The sequence below is a fragment of the Anas platyrhynchos genome, chromosome 13 (genome assembly GCF_047663525.1).
Source record: "Anas platyrhynchos isolate ZD024472 breed Pekin duck chromosome 13, IASCAAS_PekinDuck_T2T, whole genome shotgun sequence".
Classification (NCBI taxonomy): Eukaryota; Metazoa; Chordata; class Aves; order Anseriformes; family Anatidae; genus Anas; species Anas platyrhynchos.
The window spans coordinates 24,399,965-24,419,441 of record NC_092599.1 but is presented as its reverse complement, the minus strand read 5'-3'; the positions used below and the strand labels follow the sequence as shown (position 1 = coordinate 24,419,441).

General features: G+C 38.4%; 1 long non-coding RNA gene across 3 annotated transcripts; it reads right to left on the bottom strand.

Annotated features, from left to right (window-relative positions):
* Positions 1-277: 277 nt before the first annotated feature.
* On the bottom strand, positions 278-18,826 carry LOC140003646 (uncharacterized). 3 transcript variants are annotated; one of them, XR_011812634.1, is made up of 8 exons: positions 18,550-18,823; positions 15,485-17,144; positions 14,850-14,961; positions 12,780-13,896; positions 8,531-11,635; positions 7,205-7,360; positions 5,165-6,408; positions 278-3,193 (listed from the first exon to the last, which is right to left on the bottom strand). It is a non-coding gene; the product is annotated as an uncharacterized lncRNA (long non-coding RNA). The 3 variants fall into 3 exon arrangements; XR_011812633.1 differs by having other exon boundaries at positions 8,531-13,896; positions 18,550-18,826; XR_011812635.1 differs by having other exon boundaries at positions 8,531-13,873; positions 18,550-18,826.
* Between the last annotated feature and the right edge of the window lie 651 nt (positions 18,827-19,477).

The following is a 19,477-nucleotide window of genomic DNA, read 5'->3' as shown; positions in this document are numbered from 1 at the left end:
CCTTAGCGTATAAACACACTTGGTATGCCCCAGGATATAGTTACTTCGAATATGCCATTAAATTAATAGTTATTGTAATATTATTCTACTTTTACTGTAGAAGAAGGAGGTCCTACAATTTATTCCTATAAATATCCTTAAATATCTAAAAATGCCTTAAATTCCTTTTTGTAGGTGTAAACAAATACCATATTCTGCTTACTTGGCCATTTCTTTGCTGGCTTGTTCTTACTGGTCTCAATAATACTGTATTATTTTATTATTAAAAATACCGGTCTTAAGGTATCTTAAAAAAACTTTATTAATATATATACACACACATATACATACAGATACACTGTAAAATGTTTTAACTGTGAGGTTTATAAAACAATATAAAAAATACGCTGAGGGAATTTTACCATAAAGCAGAAGAGCCAAAGTGGAAATAATACTTCAAGTTTCACAAAGTTCAATCACATGAAAGCAAACTGATAAAGACATGCATTTAAAGAGATTTTTCCTACATTGTTTATCTATTCATTTTATATATTCATTTCAAATAAGCTTTTGCAGAATAGATTTTAAATCATCACAAATGTACAAAATAAGCATATAATTTAAATGCCTGTCTATCAGATGAACTAGAAGAATAAAAACTGTGTATTTTTACATATTTTTCTGCATCATCTCTGCACAGATTTTGTTTTTATTAACTACTGTAGAAAAACTAACTTGGAATCTATCCGGTCAGGATTTGACACAATTTTAAATAATCTGCAAAAGCCTCCCATAGGAGCCATAAAAAATTGCAGCATTTGGTAGTTACATTAACTTAACTTCATTGGTAGACTGTAATGAACAATGAGCAATTTATCACTGTTGACAGAACTCATCTGAAATTTACCCTCAAAGTGATCAGTCACTCACAGCATCAAGTCTCACCAGCTATTGTCATTCAGAAATTTCTGTTTTATAGCTAAAGCTCTGTCACCTCAGAAAATGAAGACTGTCAGGAACACCAGCTTGAAGTTCATGTTTTAACAAATTAACCATTACGGTTTTGCCTCGTTTCTAATTGCATGTGGATCTGCCAGGAGAGCGGACCAACCCAACAGAGTGATGGAGAGTTAGCTCGTGGAAAAGTTACATAAGGACCACAGAAAAAGAACCAGTAACTACACTGAACAGCTTGCTGATGAGCTGCTGTCTCTTACACAGTCACTGGCAAGATTGGAACCATTTGCTGAGTTTAACTGATTCTCGTCGTCAACAGCTGGGCCTGCTAAGAGCCAGTGGTTATAGCACAACGGAGGGCAGGCGAGGTAACAGTCAGTGCAAGGCCCCTCGAGTGTGGATGCCTTCGTGGGTGACCCCGAGTTAAGAGAGCCCAAGGACAGGTCCAGCCCATCACCCAGTACATGTTGACCTCAGGATGGTATCAATTGTTCTTCAGCTTCCTAGATGTGCAAGACCTTCACGCAGCTATGACACAGGATGTACGGGAGGCCACCATCATTCTTAAATGACCATCACAAACACACACACACAAAAAAAAGCAATAAAAAAGGTTAAAAATAGAACAGGATTCCTTATGTCACAGAAGTAAGTTGGACTGAACAGAAGTTTACAAAGATCAGAAAAGACCAGAACAAAAACCTACACCTTGGAGGCCAGGAACTACCTTTATAACAAGACAGACTGACAGGATTCTGGATGTGAAACACCTGAACCAAACAGGGATGGGGTACATGAAAAGCTGCGTGCCAATAAAGATGAACAGCAATAAGACTATTAATTCTAATTTGTCATTAAGATACTACGTATAGATAGGAAACAGATGGTACCAATACCTGAACGGTTACATTTGACATGCAACAAGGTTACAAGCAACATGGCAAAATGTGAACTTGTCACAATTTATCTCCATTATTCTTCCAAATCTAGGCATCCAGCAGATCGAAATGACTACTACTAGATAACAGAACATGTACTGTTAGTGGAATTTTTCTTCAAAGTAATGTCAGATACCATCAACCCTGCTTAGGTTTTTCTTTCCCAGTTACTATACCGATCAAAATTATGATGATTAGAAATACTTTAGTGGAAAAAAAACAAATAGATAAACTAACCACACGGTCTGAAAGGATGAAAACAACATCAGGTAAATCTTTCTGCCACTTATCTCACTACAAAATGCCTTCTAACTCAACGTTGTTCCATCCCAAGTCAAACACGCTTTCTGTTTTTGCCCCTATAGTACATGGTAACAAAATACCCCAAGCCAACAATATACATTTCACAAATAGCAGCAGTCCCTTCTCCTTCCCTTTTCTGTTCCAAAAAACAATGAATACTTTTTATTTTAAGAAAATTAACAAGGATTGTTCCACATGACACTGGAATGGCTCACTACTTGTGTGTTCATCCAGATTGTTATCAACTGATTCTTTGCCTGTGTCACCTGGAAAACCACTGTGAAGGAGACTATTAACCCTTTTATAGGACCACACCACAGTACAACTCATTGAAACATAACCATCCCTTACAGATGTGCCATTTCCAATTACTTTAAAGTGAAAAATGGCTAGGGGTGAGCTGTTCACATTAGGGGGGTAAAAAAAGATAAAAGTTTATTTATTTATTTATTTATTTTATCTCCACCTGCTAACAGGATTTCATGAAATGGCTGCCCTGGCACAGCCTTACTTCAAAAGAAAATTACTCATTGGCAAAACATCAGCAAGGTAAACCAGTGGAATAAACAGAAAAGCTAAACTAAACATCAAAAAAAATCACACCACTAAGAAAGCAACCAGGACAAGATGTAAAGCTTGGATGCTGACAGTGAGAAGAGATGGACAATTCAGAAACATACTTTATATCTCTAATGAATTTAAATGACACAAATGAATGCTAATGCTAGATCAGGTTATTTATAGAGAAGCAGCACGTTATTTTTGATTTGGTATTTATGCTTACCTCACCTACTTTCATCATAACTTTGTATGTATTTTTTTCAATTACTCACTTTTATCGTTGTTCATGGCCATCTCAACTAATGCATTAAGTGCAATAAAAAGGAGACATTTTTTGGATATAGTTAAGTGGCTTAGTATGATAGGCACACATCGGTATTGCAAAAATAAGATCTTTCCTTCATCTGTCTTCAAGTCCACGCAAAGGGAACGAAATGCCTGAGTCAGGTAATTCACTGAAAGATAACAGAAAACAGACAGTTCCATTAGATGATCACAAATACATGAATATTTATCCTAAGAGTTACTGTTGCAGATATATACTAATTAAAAAAAAAAAAAATTAAATGGCTGAAAATATTAATTTACTTATTTGTTTAAATGCATCTTCTGCCTATTTTTATTCCTTACAAAAATTGTTGTGAGTGGAAAAAAAGACAAGTTACAACTCACAAATTGAGCAAAATATATTTGCAAATATAACACCTTTCTAATCGCTTCCTTAAGAGAGAAAAGAAATCACAAGCTGCATAGTTTGGGACTATATTGGTTTCAACATCTGGGAAGCCTCTAATAAAGGAGTAAAAGGCTCATTCACCTGAATAACTGCAATTACTGTCATGACAGCAACTATTCACATTCCTTTCCATAAAAAGCTGTAGTTTAAGTTATATATGCATCCACGTTATATATGCATCCATTTTGGAGAACACTAAATTATTCAGAGAATTTAGATTAAGTGAATCAATTCAGTTTTCTTAATTTCATGATGTCAAATCTTCCTCAGTATCTTGGAATAGCATTGATCATCTGGAGCACAGAAAATTAAGAGTAAGGGAAAAATTTATCACATAGCAAAAGTTTAATTACAGTGCCATCTGCTGGATATTAGCATCTTGAAGGGAACAGGATATATATGTTTAAACTGAATGTGCTGCTTTGTCATCGCTAGATCATTAGACATGTGGTCAGTGATGAAAATTCATACACGGTAAGTTTCAACATAAATTTAACAGGTAATTTTTTTCCATGTTCTATAGGCTCGCAGTAAAAACCGACCATGAGAAGCTAAACTGATTCATTCTGATCAACAGCTTTCATCTGCTTATAGTTAATCTCTGCAATAAGTACTTTTTTTGTATTGTAATTCATTTGCATCATTTTCATCAAACATTTCTAGAAATGTGAGTTTCAATTTCAGGGTAATCATGCTTCACCAAAATATTCTGACTGAAACTATATGATACTGAAATTGAAAATACACTGATTCTTCCCTCTAACAGCTGAAATACTGTATTTGTTTATTAATGGTGACAGGGTGGTCTTCCAGAATGTTTAAATCCTACTTATTCTAAGTACTACCAGTATAAATACTGCACAGGTCAGTATTTTTGTCATCACTTCAAAGAAAACGTTTTTTGTCTTTTCAGGCCCTGTTTGTTTTTAAAGAAACTGCTGCTGAGAAGAGATACTACGGCATCCTGGAAATTGCACAAGTGGAGTAACTCTCATGAACTGAAGCAAAAGTCACTAAGAACTGCGATATCTCCAGACAAGTACGACCTCGTTTGCTTTTGCCTGTTAACAAAATACATTACTATACTGCATCAGCATATGGTAGCATTCTTCAATGCTGATAATGTTTATGGGTAGCCACTTGCAGTGACAGACTTGGTAGGAGAAAAGGGGAGACAGCAGAGAGGTAAGAGCTAGATAGAGTATGAGCTTTACATTAAACTTTGACAAAGCAATGAAATTCTAGAACTGTTCTGAATTTGCTACTGATTTCAGTTTACTGAGGAGCAATTAGCTGTACCATTATATGCAGTGCAGATCTTGACAAACAAATCACTGCTACGGTGATTGCTTGAGAGAATTACCAACATCTCTTTTCCCCTTTGTCACAAAATACGTTGATCTCACTGACATAAATAAAGCATATTAAAATGACCACACAAATTATGACATGAATAACAGCAAGGTTCATACTTGCTTCCCTATATTATGCTTCATCAGGTGGTAAAATTCAAATAAAACATCCTTTACTACTAAAGCATTACAGATGCTACAGTATCATTGAACTGCTGCATTTTGTACATTTGTTTTTTTGTCTGGGCACATACCTGAAAATAAGATTTTAAAAAAAAAAAAAAAAAAGAAAAAGAAAAAGATAATTTAAAAAAGACATAATAAAAACCAGAACTTACTTCGTTTTGCTGTTCTAAGCACAACCAAAGTTGACAGAAACCTCAAAGGCATAGAGGAGCTTTTAAAGAAATGTGCAGCTTTTGGTTTACTCCGTGTAGACTTTTTAGTCCATTTTTGCATGCTTCCCTTTTGTACTGCGCCTTTGAGAATAACTTCTGCAAGTCTCTCCATTGTTGCTGTCATGCTTGCATCCTGTTTCAAACAACGTGCACATTTAGCGTAAACATTAAAATACATGAAAATCCTGTCTGCTAAGTACGTATGTTCCCCTAAGGATTAAATATTAAATAGCAGATGTCGTGACCGTGTATTGCAATATAGTCTGTACATGGGATACTACTTTGCGTTCCACAAGCAGTTGAACAACATTAGCACAGGGCCTAGTCAACACACACTTCACAAAGAAACAAGGTAGTCAGGGCCCCTGATATGCTGACATTATTTAATTTGCCTCTGGTTCCAGAATAAAGTCAGTTCAAACTCAGCTTTAATCAGTGCTGCCTACTACACTACCCTCTTTTGTGAAGATGCCTGAAGCTAGGTCCTACAAAAGCGTTTACAGAACTAAGGTCTAAACATGACCCTTAAGAATACTGTACAGGTAAGATGTATTGGACTTTTCAAAAACCGGTGCAGAAATATTACTTCAGAATCAAACTTAATAGCATGCTCATTTAAAATACGTTCTCATTAGCACTGGAACCACCAGCTTAGTTCTATTCAGTTAGACACTGAGTAGAGAACAAAGAAATCAAAATACCTTTGCTACTTTGCCACACGTTGCCATCAATTTCAACAAATCTCATGCATAAAGCGAACAAAAATATATTTCTTTTCCTAGTTCACACGTTTTGTAAGCACATATGGAAAATACCATTTCTGAGATGCTACACACTACTGCAACAAAGATCACATATGTGTGCAAAAATATGTTTACAGACACGGTGCAAAATATTACAACGAATGTGAGAAAGTTAATTTGGTGAGAATTAGTTTTTCATTTGCTATGTATCTGTGGTAGGCATTTATGCTTTGCAAAGACAGCAAAGTTTCTTTTATATATACTCCCTGAAAATATCTACTTTTCATACTCATTTATAATGCAAAATATCTCTTGGGAATTTACCTGACTACCAGTGTCTATCTGCCTTAGAGACCAGTAGATAAATTGAATCACAGACATATGTAGTTTAGGATCCACAAATGGCATCCACTGGAGCTGTCCAGTGACCATAGGCAAAAGCTGTAAAAATACAGAATGGCAAAGTTACGTGCAGTATACGAACTTACAGTACAAGCTAACCACAAGTAAAAAGCAAACTAAGCAAAACTAAACCAAACTAAAATCAACGTATTCCCGGAGTTTAACAGACTACATGTACAAATACTCACTGGGCAGATCTGGTACAGGTAACAGAATTATATACTGAATTTACATTTTACACAGGTTTACACAAAAAGTGGAAAGACATTGTGTGAGCTCAAGCTCTGAAGTCTAATACCAAGGGCTACAAATTTTAGATAGAATAATAATTAAACAAACAAACAAACAAACAGAGAAAGCAGATTTCCTGAACGCTTCACTGATTTCCAAGCCTCGGTATCCCAAAAAAGCGTTACAAGTATAGCACGGTATCATCTTTTATAAGACATAACTTGAACTTTTAATACCTAGTATCAGCACTAAAATACTTTAAATTAGACGTGTGTATCTCCTTAGGAAAAAGGAATTACATACAGTATTACAGATAAAACACGAGATAAATTATCAGCTGAGAAAAGTGACTTAAAATAGAAAGACACGTGGAATCTCAAGGTCAGACTGCACACTACACATTTCCTTAAAAATGATCTGTATAAATATCTGTATGAAAAATTATCTATTACATCTCACTGTTGGAATTAATACTGATGGATTAACTGCTGTTTTCTTTTAATTCATGTATTCAAAGCGTGTGTAAAACAGGCAGACCTGTTACACTCAGAAATAATACAAAGAATCTTAACATTTCAACCTAAACAAATTCAAATGCCTATACCTTCATACAATTTTCTAGAGTGTAGTTTTCTTTAGCACACTGAGGTTTCTCACTGCCCTCTCTCTCTTCTTGTATTTCTATTTTGCTAAGGTGTTGGTCTGAGATCCAGTCCATAAGAATAGTTAAGGGGTCGTAAACTTTTGAAATCCGTAGTAACTGTAACACATCCACAACATCAGTTATTTCAGTTTTCAAGTCTATGATTTTCTAAACCACAATACCAATAGACTAAAATATACGAGTACATTAGTAATACGCACATGCTTTATTTTGTGCTTAAACAAATGTTTATGAAAGCCTTGGGAAGAGATTTTCACATACAAAATCACTCTATTTTATAATTCTAACTAAATGGATCATAGGAGAAAGAAAATATTTAATGATCTGTGCATGATCCTCATTTTAATACATTTAATACACTCCTTTGCTTTATTTCATACAATCTACTTAGGCTAAATTTTAACTGTGTAACTAGCATTGTTGGAAGAATAAAGATTTCATGAAATTGTCATTCTGTCCCTCTGCTACAACTGTACAGAAAAGCTCTGTGAAAGGTATCCAGACGTTCCTGAAGACAAACTACACGAACATCTCTCTAAAACCTTCACAAGTTTTCTTGTATCTACCTTCAGACAACTGTTCTTCTCTTCACTCAGAATTCTAACTACTGATACTGCTCATATATCACTTGCGACTGTGAGAAAAGAATATGGGGCAAACTATAACCACCATTTAAATATAAGTAGCATACTCTATGGATACAACAAGCATCCTGATCATCATGTAAGTCCTCTATGAATACTTCAGTTTGCACAAAAGAGAAAGAGAAAGAAAGATTTTACTGAGACTAGGAAGCAGATGATTTTAATCATACTCAAGAGCATCAGAACTGCAATTCACTGAAGGAGCAACGGTCAAAAGAGTTTAGGCAGCAATTTGCTTGTCAGCACTTAGGTCAGATTTAAGTCAAGTGAGAAGAAAACTTTAACGTTGTATTCTTGTGAACCACTGTCTCAGCATGCCTTTAAGAACAGAGAAAATACTCCTTTAATTAACACTTTCAAAAATAACTAACTCTAAAGTCTTTAATACTGCAAAAGCTCTGAGAGACTAAATTTCATGTACTAGAAAACGAAGCAGAAAGTATTTACAACCATTCACACAATTCTTGTCTTAAAGAAACAAAATCAGCAATTTTGCAAACAACTTGTTCAAACATTTAAAATTGTTGACTGTAACTTGCAAAGCTACTTACAAACTTGACTGTACTGCTTGACTACTTGACTGTAACTCGTAAAGCTAGTAACAGGAAATAATTAATCTTGCCTGGGTTTTTAGCAATTCGATATTTTCCCTCAGAGAGTTAAGCGATGACCTCAGTTCGTTATTTTCATCAGTCATTTTTCTCAAGGTTTCTCTCAGTTGGCTCATTTTTGTCTCATGCTGCTAGAGAAATATCAAATTTTAAAACGTGATTAACAAGAGAGTCTTTTTAGAAATAATTCTCAACTAAGTTCCATTTCAGTGTTAAAAAACAGGACAAACTTTCAAAGATCAAATTTGTAATTCTTCATGGTCCAATCTGCACATACCACCAGTAGTGAAGAAAGCAACATCCACACCACATATTAAGAAGAAATATAAAGAAAATGTGAGCCATGGTGTACAGCCTATGGATCTTGTTTTTTTTTTTCCAGAAAATACCTAGATCTTCTCATTGATCCTCTTGTACATTCCTCAGTTAAGTCAGGTGTGGGAAAGAATTGTGAATGAAAACAAATGTCAAAGCTTTTGTTTACACTTAGCTCTTTTTTCTTTTAGCATCCATTTTAACCACAAATATGCCCAATTCTCCCGTTTTTGAATCTTTCAAATATTCTAACTATTCACTGCTGATAGTTAAGACTCTTTAGTTCACCTGTACTTAAACACCTGTCCTGCAATGTCCAGGAATGTATCCAATACGTGCTACATTTCATCAAATTGGAAAAAAATAATTGTGAAACTCAAGATAGTAATCTTTTAATATTTGTTATTATTATTAGTCCACAATATAATTTAATACCAGTACATACCATTAAAATATAAGCAAAAACAGACAAAAGAAACCGCAACAAAGGAAAATTGAAGTGACAATTACTTGTAACAGTCAAAAACCTGCGTGCCTTGAAAAAGAAACCAAGGAATATGTCTTTTTTCCCCTTCACTGGAAATTTGAAATACAATTAAATATTTTCCAGCAGATTCTGGAAAAAAAAAACCAACACTGAGGCTTTGAAGCCGAGTATAAAACAAATGTTTTCAGAAAATAACATTCCATTTCTCAGAAACCGTGAGAATCTTCTATGTGAAAATAGCTTTTTGTTCAGAAGTGTTGTCTTCTGCACTAGGAATTCAACCATCCACTACATTTTCTTAAGCCTCACTCTCAGACTGTTATCATGCTGCAAAAAGGACTTAAGCGGTAAATATAGAAATGATCTCATCAACAAAGAAAATGCTACAGATAGGCTCCAAACGGAGTGCTCAATTACTTCCATTGAAAAGGCCAAACCTTTAGAGTTAACCAAGCCTAGGAAAAGCTTGCCCAGCTTGGGATGGAACAGGAGCAAGGTGGCTTGAAATTGACCATAAACTTTCAAAACAGTCAGGGACAGCAGAATTATAAGTGAAAGGTTTTGAGAGGAAAAAAAAAGAATTAATATTCTCAATTTCTCCAAACCACATTACACAATGCTTTATAAGGCTTGCATATTTGGGGTTTTGACAATAATTTCACAGTTCTTCAGGGATTTGGCAATAATTTCACAGACCACAGGGCTGTCGTAGGTGGTGCCAGGATGTCTAAACCATCCAATTCCATTATCAAATCGGGTACCATCTGTATCATAATAAAGTGCATCACTTCATTCCTGCCAAATGTTTGTCTAGTCTGTTCCGAAGACCTGCAAATACTGGAAGCACCAGTCTTACTGACCTCTCTAACCCAGTGGTTAACTGCTTCATTTTAATCTAGTTTTCCCAAATTTCAACAGTAATCTGTACCTACACATCCCACAATTCATTGCACCATTCTGAACTGGAAACCACACCAAACTCACTAACAACAGTTTGGCACTTTTTATGCTAAATCTTTCATTTGGGGGTTTCAAACACTTTAAAGAAATACGCATTATATCCAGCAAACATATGATGGCTTAAGAAAACTACAAGCAAGTTAAAATGTATGGGGAGCAATAAGAATCACTAAGTAAGTTATTGTACTTTTTTCATAGTTCCAAGTACTGCCTAAACGTCTTCATCAGCATCTTTTATTGCAGCGAAAGCTGCTTCACATCTGTGAAGCAATTCTTCTCGCTCAACTAGAGCACGTTCTCGTCTCTCAAGTTCCAGTGCATATTTCTCCTGTGCTGAACGCTCCCTCTATACCAAGGAAAAAAAATGTTGAAACGCCTTCGAAACACATGAAATTACCGATTTATAGTGAACTAGAATTCTTTCCTCTGCAGATATGCTTAGGTTTTGTTTTTAATTATAGTGTTACACAATAGCTGACTAATTAGAAGTATCCTAATGGCCATCTACATTCAATTGGATTTGCGGCAGGACTGCTTGGCCTTCCAAAATGCAGAATTCAACTCTGCATGGCTGTTCAAGTAACAGCATAGACAATTAAAAGTAGGATTTTGTTTCCAGAAGTTTTGGATAATGCTATTATCTGTAAGACAAAAGAGTCCAGTGCCCTAAACACTAGATTGCTGTATTGTTTCTTCAGTTAGTGGAAAGCACCTCTAGGAAAGTGGTGAGAAAAAAGATACGCACAATTCTTTTCATCTTGGATGGTGCAAAAGACAGTCCCAGCAGGAAATCTAGCAGAAGCACAGAAGCTGTTACAGAATAAAACCAACGCAGGTTTGGGAGCTCTTTAGTTAGTGGCCCAAGCCTGCTGGTGGATAAACTATTGGGAGTCACCAGCAGCAGAAAAGTAAAGGCAGAAGGGATGGTCTTCACAGAAGATCAAGTCAAGAGGGCAAGTGCTCTTGAATGCCCAGAGTGAAGAGCATAGTTTCAGGTGCTGTCAGGAAAAGCAGTGCTTGCAGGTGTTTCTCTCCATGCCAACACCGCATCACAAGACACAACTCTTGGAATAATAGCACTGTGTTCAAACTCCCTTCAGCAGAGCAAATATCTGATCTAACCACTACCCATGTCATTACCAAGTCAGTGAACTAATTTAGGGGAAGAGGTGGATGATGACAGTGATATAGTTAGTAATTTCTGAATTCTCTGTCAAAAGTGAGCATCTTTGTAACATTACTGATCATTACAAAATGTCTGAGGCCATTACAGTTCCTACCTGGAGATTCTGACGGGCGACTTGCAGTTCGCTATTACTCTGACTTTTACCCAAATGGGATGGTAAGGTGTTATCTGTGGAGAAAAAGAACACACTTTACATTAAAAATATAGTCTTAAATAAATAAAGACTGCTTATCCAAAACAGCGAAAGTGTATTTTAAGCGTTTACAGCGACCAGCATAAAGAAAGACTTATTGAAATGAAAAAGTAATCTCCTAAAGAATTACGGAGAAATGCTCAAAGTTTTGTTCCATGACTTGTTTGAATCAATCTATGCACGGACTGAAACATGAGGTAGCCAAAGTTTCCTTTTTGTTATGGCTTCAGGAAAGTGATTAACTGCTGAATAGACCCGGACCTCTCCTATTTCCCGTTGAGTGAAACACTTCAGAACTGCAATTTAACAAATTGCTACTGAGTAAATTAAGAGGAATTTAGTTGTATACAATGAGAATTGATGTACAATAGTCACAGTTTCTCTGTTAAGAATTTAGTTTAGAATAAAGAGAAGCCAGTCCACCATTTAGGGAACCTGAGCACTTTCATTTCTGATAAAGGCTGCCTCACACTCGACTCTAAAAATACTAATAGATACGCCTCTTGCTCGAATATTTAGTCCTACCTAACCGACTACATTAGCAATGAGCGTGAGCACCCATATAGCCCCAATGCAAATTCCTTTTTGTCATTCCTGGTCCTCCCTTGTTCTGTCTTGAAGACCCAAGTGTACATCTTTGGCACAAATGACGATAACACAAACATTACTGCCCATTGTTCCAAACCAGTATTAGTCCGACACTGCCATTATTACAGAGCTGAATTCATTCTTAGGTGGTTAGAAACATATTCGGAGCCTATATTCATAGGTCACATAGGAAGACAGACCTGCCTTCCCATTGACGCTTACCGATGTCCAAACACAAAGAGCTAAACAGGCAGCAGCAAATGAAAATGGATCAGAACAGACTAGAGAACACAGAAAGGATAGAAGTAGGGAAGTATGTGACAGATTCTTAAGAACCAAGCATAACAATACTGCTTCTCAGCACATAAATTGAAACTCCTTACATATTCACTCCTCTTTTGGAGTGATTAGGGCCATACTAGCTGTTCAGTGTTGCTATCTGTCTCTTACTGCAATACGAAGTATTTCTAGAAGAACCTCTGGTACAGACAGTCATGTTTATGCTGAGTTTCAGAGAGTAACGCCTCTTACCAACATCATATTTATGAAGTTCCGCTAGCGATGGTGCTTTACAATCCAGCAACTGCTCCTATTGAACATGAAGGCAACGCATTAATATTTCATCTTGCATGTGGGCCTTTTCAACAACTACATTAACAGACAACTCTTGCCTCCACCACACAAACTACATTACTTAAACTATTAAAGCTGAAAAGCTTCCAGTTATTACGAAGCTTAATGAAACACTCAAACATTTAAAATAGGGAAAAAAAATCAGAATTTGTCTCTTATGGATGGCATGTTCAGCTTGTGAAACCATTTGGTTCAAAGGCAGCATACCCTGCCACAGAATAGCCTGTCTAAAACAAACATCTTAAGACTAAGTGTCATTGCTGCTGTGTTACACAAAACTAATACCTGTGCAAAAGTCAGACTGTGCGACTGAAGGCTTTTACGCAGCAATCGAGAGTTAGAGCATTCCTTACTTTCTGCTCTATTTAATCCAAATTTAGAAAACAAACAAGCAGCATAGAGGGCAAGGAAGTCTGAGTTCTCAGGCCTGATACCTTCCTGCCAGTCACACAATAAATAGAGAACTGCCTACCTAGTCTTAACTTCTTGGATGTGACTACTAACATGATTTTCCTGCATTTTTGAAGACTGTCAACCCTGAAACCTTGACAAGTGTACGAAAGCCTGCAGTTGCAGTTTTCTTGAAAGCTAGACCGAAGTGTCAAATGGCAGAGAAATTAACATTTCTTTAAATAGAAGAACAGGAAATCTAGAAAAATAGAATAAATTCTAGAAGAATTACATCTAAAGAATATTAATTCCATTAGATTTAATACTCAAGATTCTAAAATAATTTAGCCAGGAAGTTTTACAGAAGATGACACGGGAAAAGTGCTCCTCCAGTCAGACGCTAGAAACTTCTGAACGTCACAGAACAGAGGTTGGAAATTGGCATTTACCTTCAATTTGTAAACAGCAGGGCTTCCAGGAAACAACTTAGCAGATTTTTCAACCCAGTATTTTGCTCTTTCATCAGTGACGGCATTATTGCACAGTAACTCCGCTATCTTCAGTACTAGATCTTTCTGCATTGGGTTCAACTCCACAGAACGCTAGTTTTCCCCATGCACGCACACTGGAAAAAAAGGCAGGAAAAAAAAGGTAACTTGATCTTGCAATCCACACAGAATGGGAAAGAAAATTATAACTGTCATTGAAAAGACACAGGTATTCAAATTAGACAGATCTATTAGTAAATACTTTTTGAATGAGTTAAGAAAGACCTCAGTTGCTAAATGCATCACTAGTCTACAGCACCCAGATACATCTGCTGCAACTCAAAAGAGCAAAAATTCAGAAAAGAAAGAATTTCCAAGGGAAAAAACGCAGAAGCCAGCTACTCTGCCCCCACCACCAGCTATACGCAGGCAGCTGGACTCTTACGTACCTTTAGTCTAACTCCATATAGACATTTTTGAAGAAATATATAATTAAGTCACACCCTACGACAAGCTGGGATGTATTGGCAGCAAAACTTTTGAGCACATCCTCTCCCTCCCCAAAACCTGAACAAAGGCATTCTGATGGTGAATTTTTCATTGGGCAATCATACAAATAAATGTCAATTATGTTCGCCCTGCCCCATCTCACACCCCCCCAAACAAAACCCCCCAAAAAAGCAATAAATACGAACAACTAGAAAACACCCTAGGTCTAGTCTTCCAGTAGCAACTAGATTACTGCTGTCACCTGAGCCCTTGCTAAGAATCTGTCACTGCTGTCAAATTCCCTAATCCAAAGGGCAATGTAAGATATGGAAAGAATTTAGTAGCAGCTAGCACAAAGACCCAGTCTAGGTCACAAAAGAATCATCTTAAAAAAAAATACTGATGAAGCAAAACACATCAAATGAAGAATCCCCTCTGCAGTACGTCATATACACCTTTGGCAACAGAAAGCATACATATTACACTTTTTCCACAAACATGTTTTCTTCTATGCATTTAAGAAAAGTCCAGAACAGAATGATTTTAAAAGTCCCTTTACAATGGATTAAAGCAGGACATCGGAGGTCGGTGGAGTACTTACCCTGTAACATCCAAAAGCTTTTCCTATGTTGTCCTCAGCTTCATAAATTTGTCCAAGAAATCTGTGTGCTCTCGCATCTCTCTTTTGCACACTGAGGTATGTAGATATATACCTATGGAGCAGGAAAAAAAGGATCAATATTCCTCAATAATACGAGTCCCTCTGTCCTCCCCCGCCCCCCCCCAGTGTCCACGGAAGCGGGGCAGGAATTTAACATGTGATACAGGAAATGCAGTCATGGTTGGTTCCAGATACCTGGTCTGGATCTTAAAGTACAGAACAACATTATTTTTACATGTACAGACGCTACTTATTTGCCACCAAGTATTGGTATTTACTAAAAAAAAAAAAAAAAAAAAAAAAAAAAAAAAAAAGAGAGAAAGAAACTGTAACTGTAATTACTTCATAATACAATGGAATAAAAGCCATTTCAAACAGCAAGTTTTTCAATATCACGCAACTAATTATCTAAGTTGCTGTTTTATAAAGATTTAAACAGCACTTGATACCCACATCTACTGCTACTGTAAAGCAGCATGATAGTGATCTTGATTTCTCCAGTCTACTTCATATTCACTTAGCTTTTCTAAAGTACTTTAGAGAACAGAATAGCAGAATACAGCAACGCGTATTACCTTTTAGCAAGTTCATACTCCTTTACTTCAAAATACAGCTTAGCGAACTGGAATCCTTTCAACGATTTCTGAACGGAAAACACACAACAAGCACATTTTAGATGTACAACACTTTCAAAGTAATTGCATAGGAAGACCCTTCTGATACTTTTTGAGAGACTGAATTTGATAACTAGTTATCAGCTCCAGTCTGCTCCTCATACCCAAAGTTTTGTTTCTGAAAGATGTGGGATTTGGAAAACAATGCTTTTCCAGTAACTGGCCAAGGCTACCAACGTGAAATCGAGGCGGCCGCTGCGCTGAGGGACCGGGGCGGGCGGAGGGGGTTAACGGGAACAACGGCGGGGCCTCGTCCAGTGCTGTGGAGCTGAAACGGGGACGAGCAGGGGAGAGGCTCGCTGTTGGGTTACAGCTCCGTGTAACGCAGGCACGGGTCGAATCTGTGCGCTAGGGGCGTGCAGGGTAATGCTTGTGTAAGCAGCGTTCCCTGGAGAGGCTGAGGGAAGGGTTGCTCTCGCTAGCCTCAGAAGTAAAGCATGATATGAAGATATAGCGCGTGACAGAAACATGTGATGTCTATAGTCATCTCTAACTGCATATATGAACAGCAAGTCGGCTGTTCTGAAAAAAATACTGATAGTCCTGGCGCCGAGCTGTAAGAGAGAAGTTAAAAAGAACTTACCCATGCACGTTCCCCCTCTGCACCACAGCTTCCCAGATAACACTCCAGGAGATGGTTGTCACGAAAAGTTACCAGCCACTTTAACATACCATGTACAAAAACAACGTGGGTCTGGAAGGTAATCTCCCGAGCAAGTATGAACTAAATCCTGTGGCAGACTGCACATAAGAACTGCTCTTTACCTTTCAAAGTACTCAAGTGCCCAAGAGCCTGCAGACAGCACAAAACAGCATCCACCTGACCAGCACCTGCCCAGCTGCCTCAGCTTCCTCACTGCTCATCAGAGGAAGAATGACATTTCAAAGGCCTTCCGTCTACTGACCATCAACATCAATTAGCACGTTCAAAATAAGTACACAACGCGATGCAAATTGCTCTTCAGCAAGCCAAAGTGAAGACAATAGTTATTTTGACAAGACTAAGATTTAATTTGTAAAATTTGACATTCCATACAAATATGTCATAACACAAATACACCCAAAATATGCCAGTGTCTGAACTTATTTAACATGCAAACAAAATCAATTAGAACACATAAAAAACAACCATAAGCTGCAATTTTACATTTATACATCAGAAGTGTCCTTTTTAAGGAAGTGGAAATAATTAATCAATAACATCTAAATACTGATTTATACTGCTAGAACATCTGTATACTCAAAAGCCAGAATTCTCTATTTGCCCACAGTCTGTAATGACAACTCTTCCACTTACTAACCCGTTGGGAGAACCAAAGGATTCGAGCTTTTTCACAACATCCGTTCCATCTGTCACAAAACCAAACACCACGTGTTTAAAGTCCAAGGCTTCTACTGTTTTGAGTGTTGTGAAGAACTGAGAGTTATTCGTAGCCCGACCCCTATTTGCCATCGACAGCAATCCAGGACCCGTGTGCTTCACTTCAAAGCTCTCTTCTTCAAATGCATCTCCATAAATTGACCGTCCACCTGTTCCATCATGGTTAGTTACATCACCTCCCTTAAAAAAAAAGCACAGCGTTTACTTTCAAGTCCCAAAGAACAAGATCATCACGAACATCGTGATGTTCAAGAACATCGACCAATAGCACAGTTACATTCTTTCCAAAATAAGAGGTTTTGTGCAAAAAACACAGGTAAAACCTCATTCTTAGTTATCACAAGTACTATAGTTACTTGGATATAAGGCTTTCCACCTTCAGCAGATTTGCTCGTGGTAACAAAGCATTACTGGAATGTTCCTCGTTTATCCTGAACACAGCATTTTATCTTTGTTCCACATGGCAACTACTCTAAGCGGGTCATTCCCACTTTCTGCTTCCTGCTTCACTCGGCCCTTACAACTGGCAACCACGATTATCTCTATTCTCACTCAGTCCCTGCAGGCACAAAACTGACCACCCAGAAAAAGTCATGGTACCACTGATCAGAACTTTCCTGCTTTTGTGCAGAAAGTTTAAAGAAAAGAACAATGAGAGTCATACTTCAGATTCACTTAATACCCAGTCAAGACTGGAGAGTTTTTCACTCTGATGACAAGCCATTTGTATATTGCTATCCATTTCTGAATTTGGAAACGATTGTGCCCTGCCTTGAGGGATGTAGCATTATGCAAAAGCATTCTTGTAGCATGTAAGGAATTCAGTTTATTTTACCTGTTTTAAGTCATTATACCTCCTACTGAATATTTGGAAGACTTTTAGGAACGAAGGGAAGGTATACGTGAGCAGATACCGATCTCCTATGCCTTCAGAAATTATGGGTGATACTTTTTGAGAGACTGAATTTGATAACTAGTTATCAGCTCCAGTCCGCTCCTCATAACCAAAGTTTTGTTTTTGAAAGATGTGGGATTTGGAAAACAATGCTTTTCCTGTAACTGGCCAAGGCTACAAACGTGAAATTGAGGTTACTGGTGAAGCAAGCAACAAGCCTTAATACTTGCGACATTTCACAACCACTTCTTACTGAAGAGTGTAGAAGAAGTAGAAGAAGAGAGTCTGCTACATTTAAAGTACAGCCTGTTTTTTTCCCCCAATGTAACAATGTTGCAAAAAGAACCCCTAAAATCTGACAGAGTAAACAAAAAAGATGGTACTTAGTCCTGGTCTAGTACATATCACTCACAACTGTTTCAAGATAGGTAAAATGTTTTCTTCCCACCTAAGAAATCCCACCTACTCTCAGTTTATATACAAAATGCATCAATACAGTAATTTATTTCTGACGTCATCAGTCTGAGATAGCTTGAACACACTTGTTCTGTGTTGCAGCCCCAACCCTCCCCTCACGACGCCGGCCACCCCCCTAGCCCCCCACCCCACCCGGGACCCCACCGGGACCCCACCGGGACCCCCTCCGCCTCCCCCCCCGCCGGCCAAGGGAAGCGGCGAGGCCTCGCTCACCTCTCTCCGAGAAGCCGCAGAGGCCTGCACGGAGGCGACACAGCGCTCCACCTCGGCCTTGCTGCGCCTCAACATGGCGACCGCAGCAGCGCCGAGCCCGGCCGGGCTCCGCTCCGCTCCGCTCCGCTCCGCTCCCGTGCCGCGCCGCGCCGCCGCAGCGGCACAAACAAACAGCTCCAGGCGGGGCACCAGCCGCGCCCTAGGAACGCCGCGCACGCAGCGCGCTACGCACACTGCGCACACTGCGCACACTGCGCACGCCCCCGCTGAATGCGCAGGAGCCGTTGCCACAGTGCGGGGAGAGGAGGGGCGAGGCTGTGACGCATGCGCGGGGCGGCCGCTGGGGCTCCCTGACAGGGCTTTAGGAACTGAGTTTGCAAAGGGTCCCTCAGAAAGTAGCTGGGAGCAGCCCTGAAGACGCGCAGGCTGCAGAGTTTGAGACACGAGCTGTAACTTATTCTTTTGGATTGATTGATTTAATTTTGTAAGCCGTAAGGCGGTTGCCCCGCGGCTTGCTGGAGGTGTGCCCCTCTCGCTTTTCTGCAAGTTCCAGGCACTTTGGTCAAATGGAGGCCACTGGGCTGTCCCCAAATGGTGTGATATCTCTGTGGACAGGCTGCGTTAAAAATTCATCCCCTCCTCAGTCTCTAGCGTCCCACTGACATGCACAAGTTTCCTGCTGGACCTAAGCACTACCCACATCTCCACAACTCCTCCCGCCTTTATAAAAAAAAAAATAATAATAAAGTATTGATTCAAAGATCGAAGCCGAAATTCCTTTAAGTGGTATATTCTTTATTGCAGCGCTGGATGCACGGGGGATCTCTCCACCTATCGTGCATACCCAAAGCGGAAAGCAGTCTTGAATTTATACAATCAATCTCTCAATATTCTACAAGCGCCTATACATATGCATTACCTATCCCCG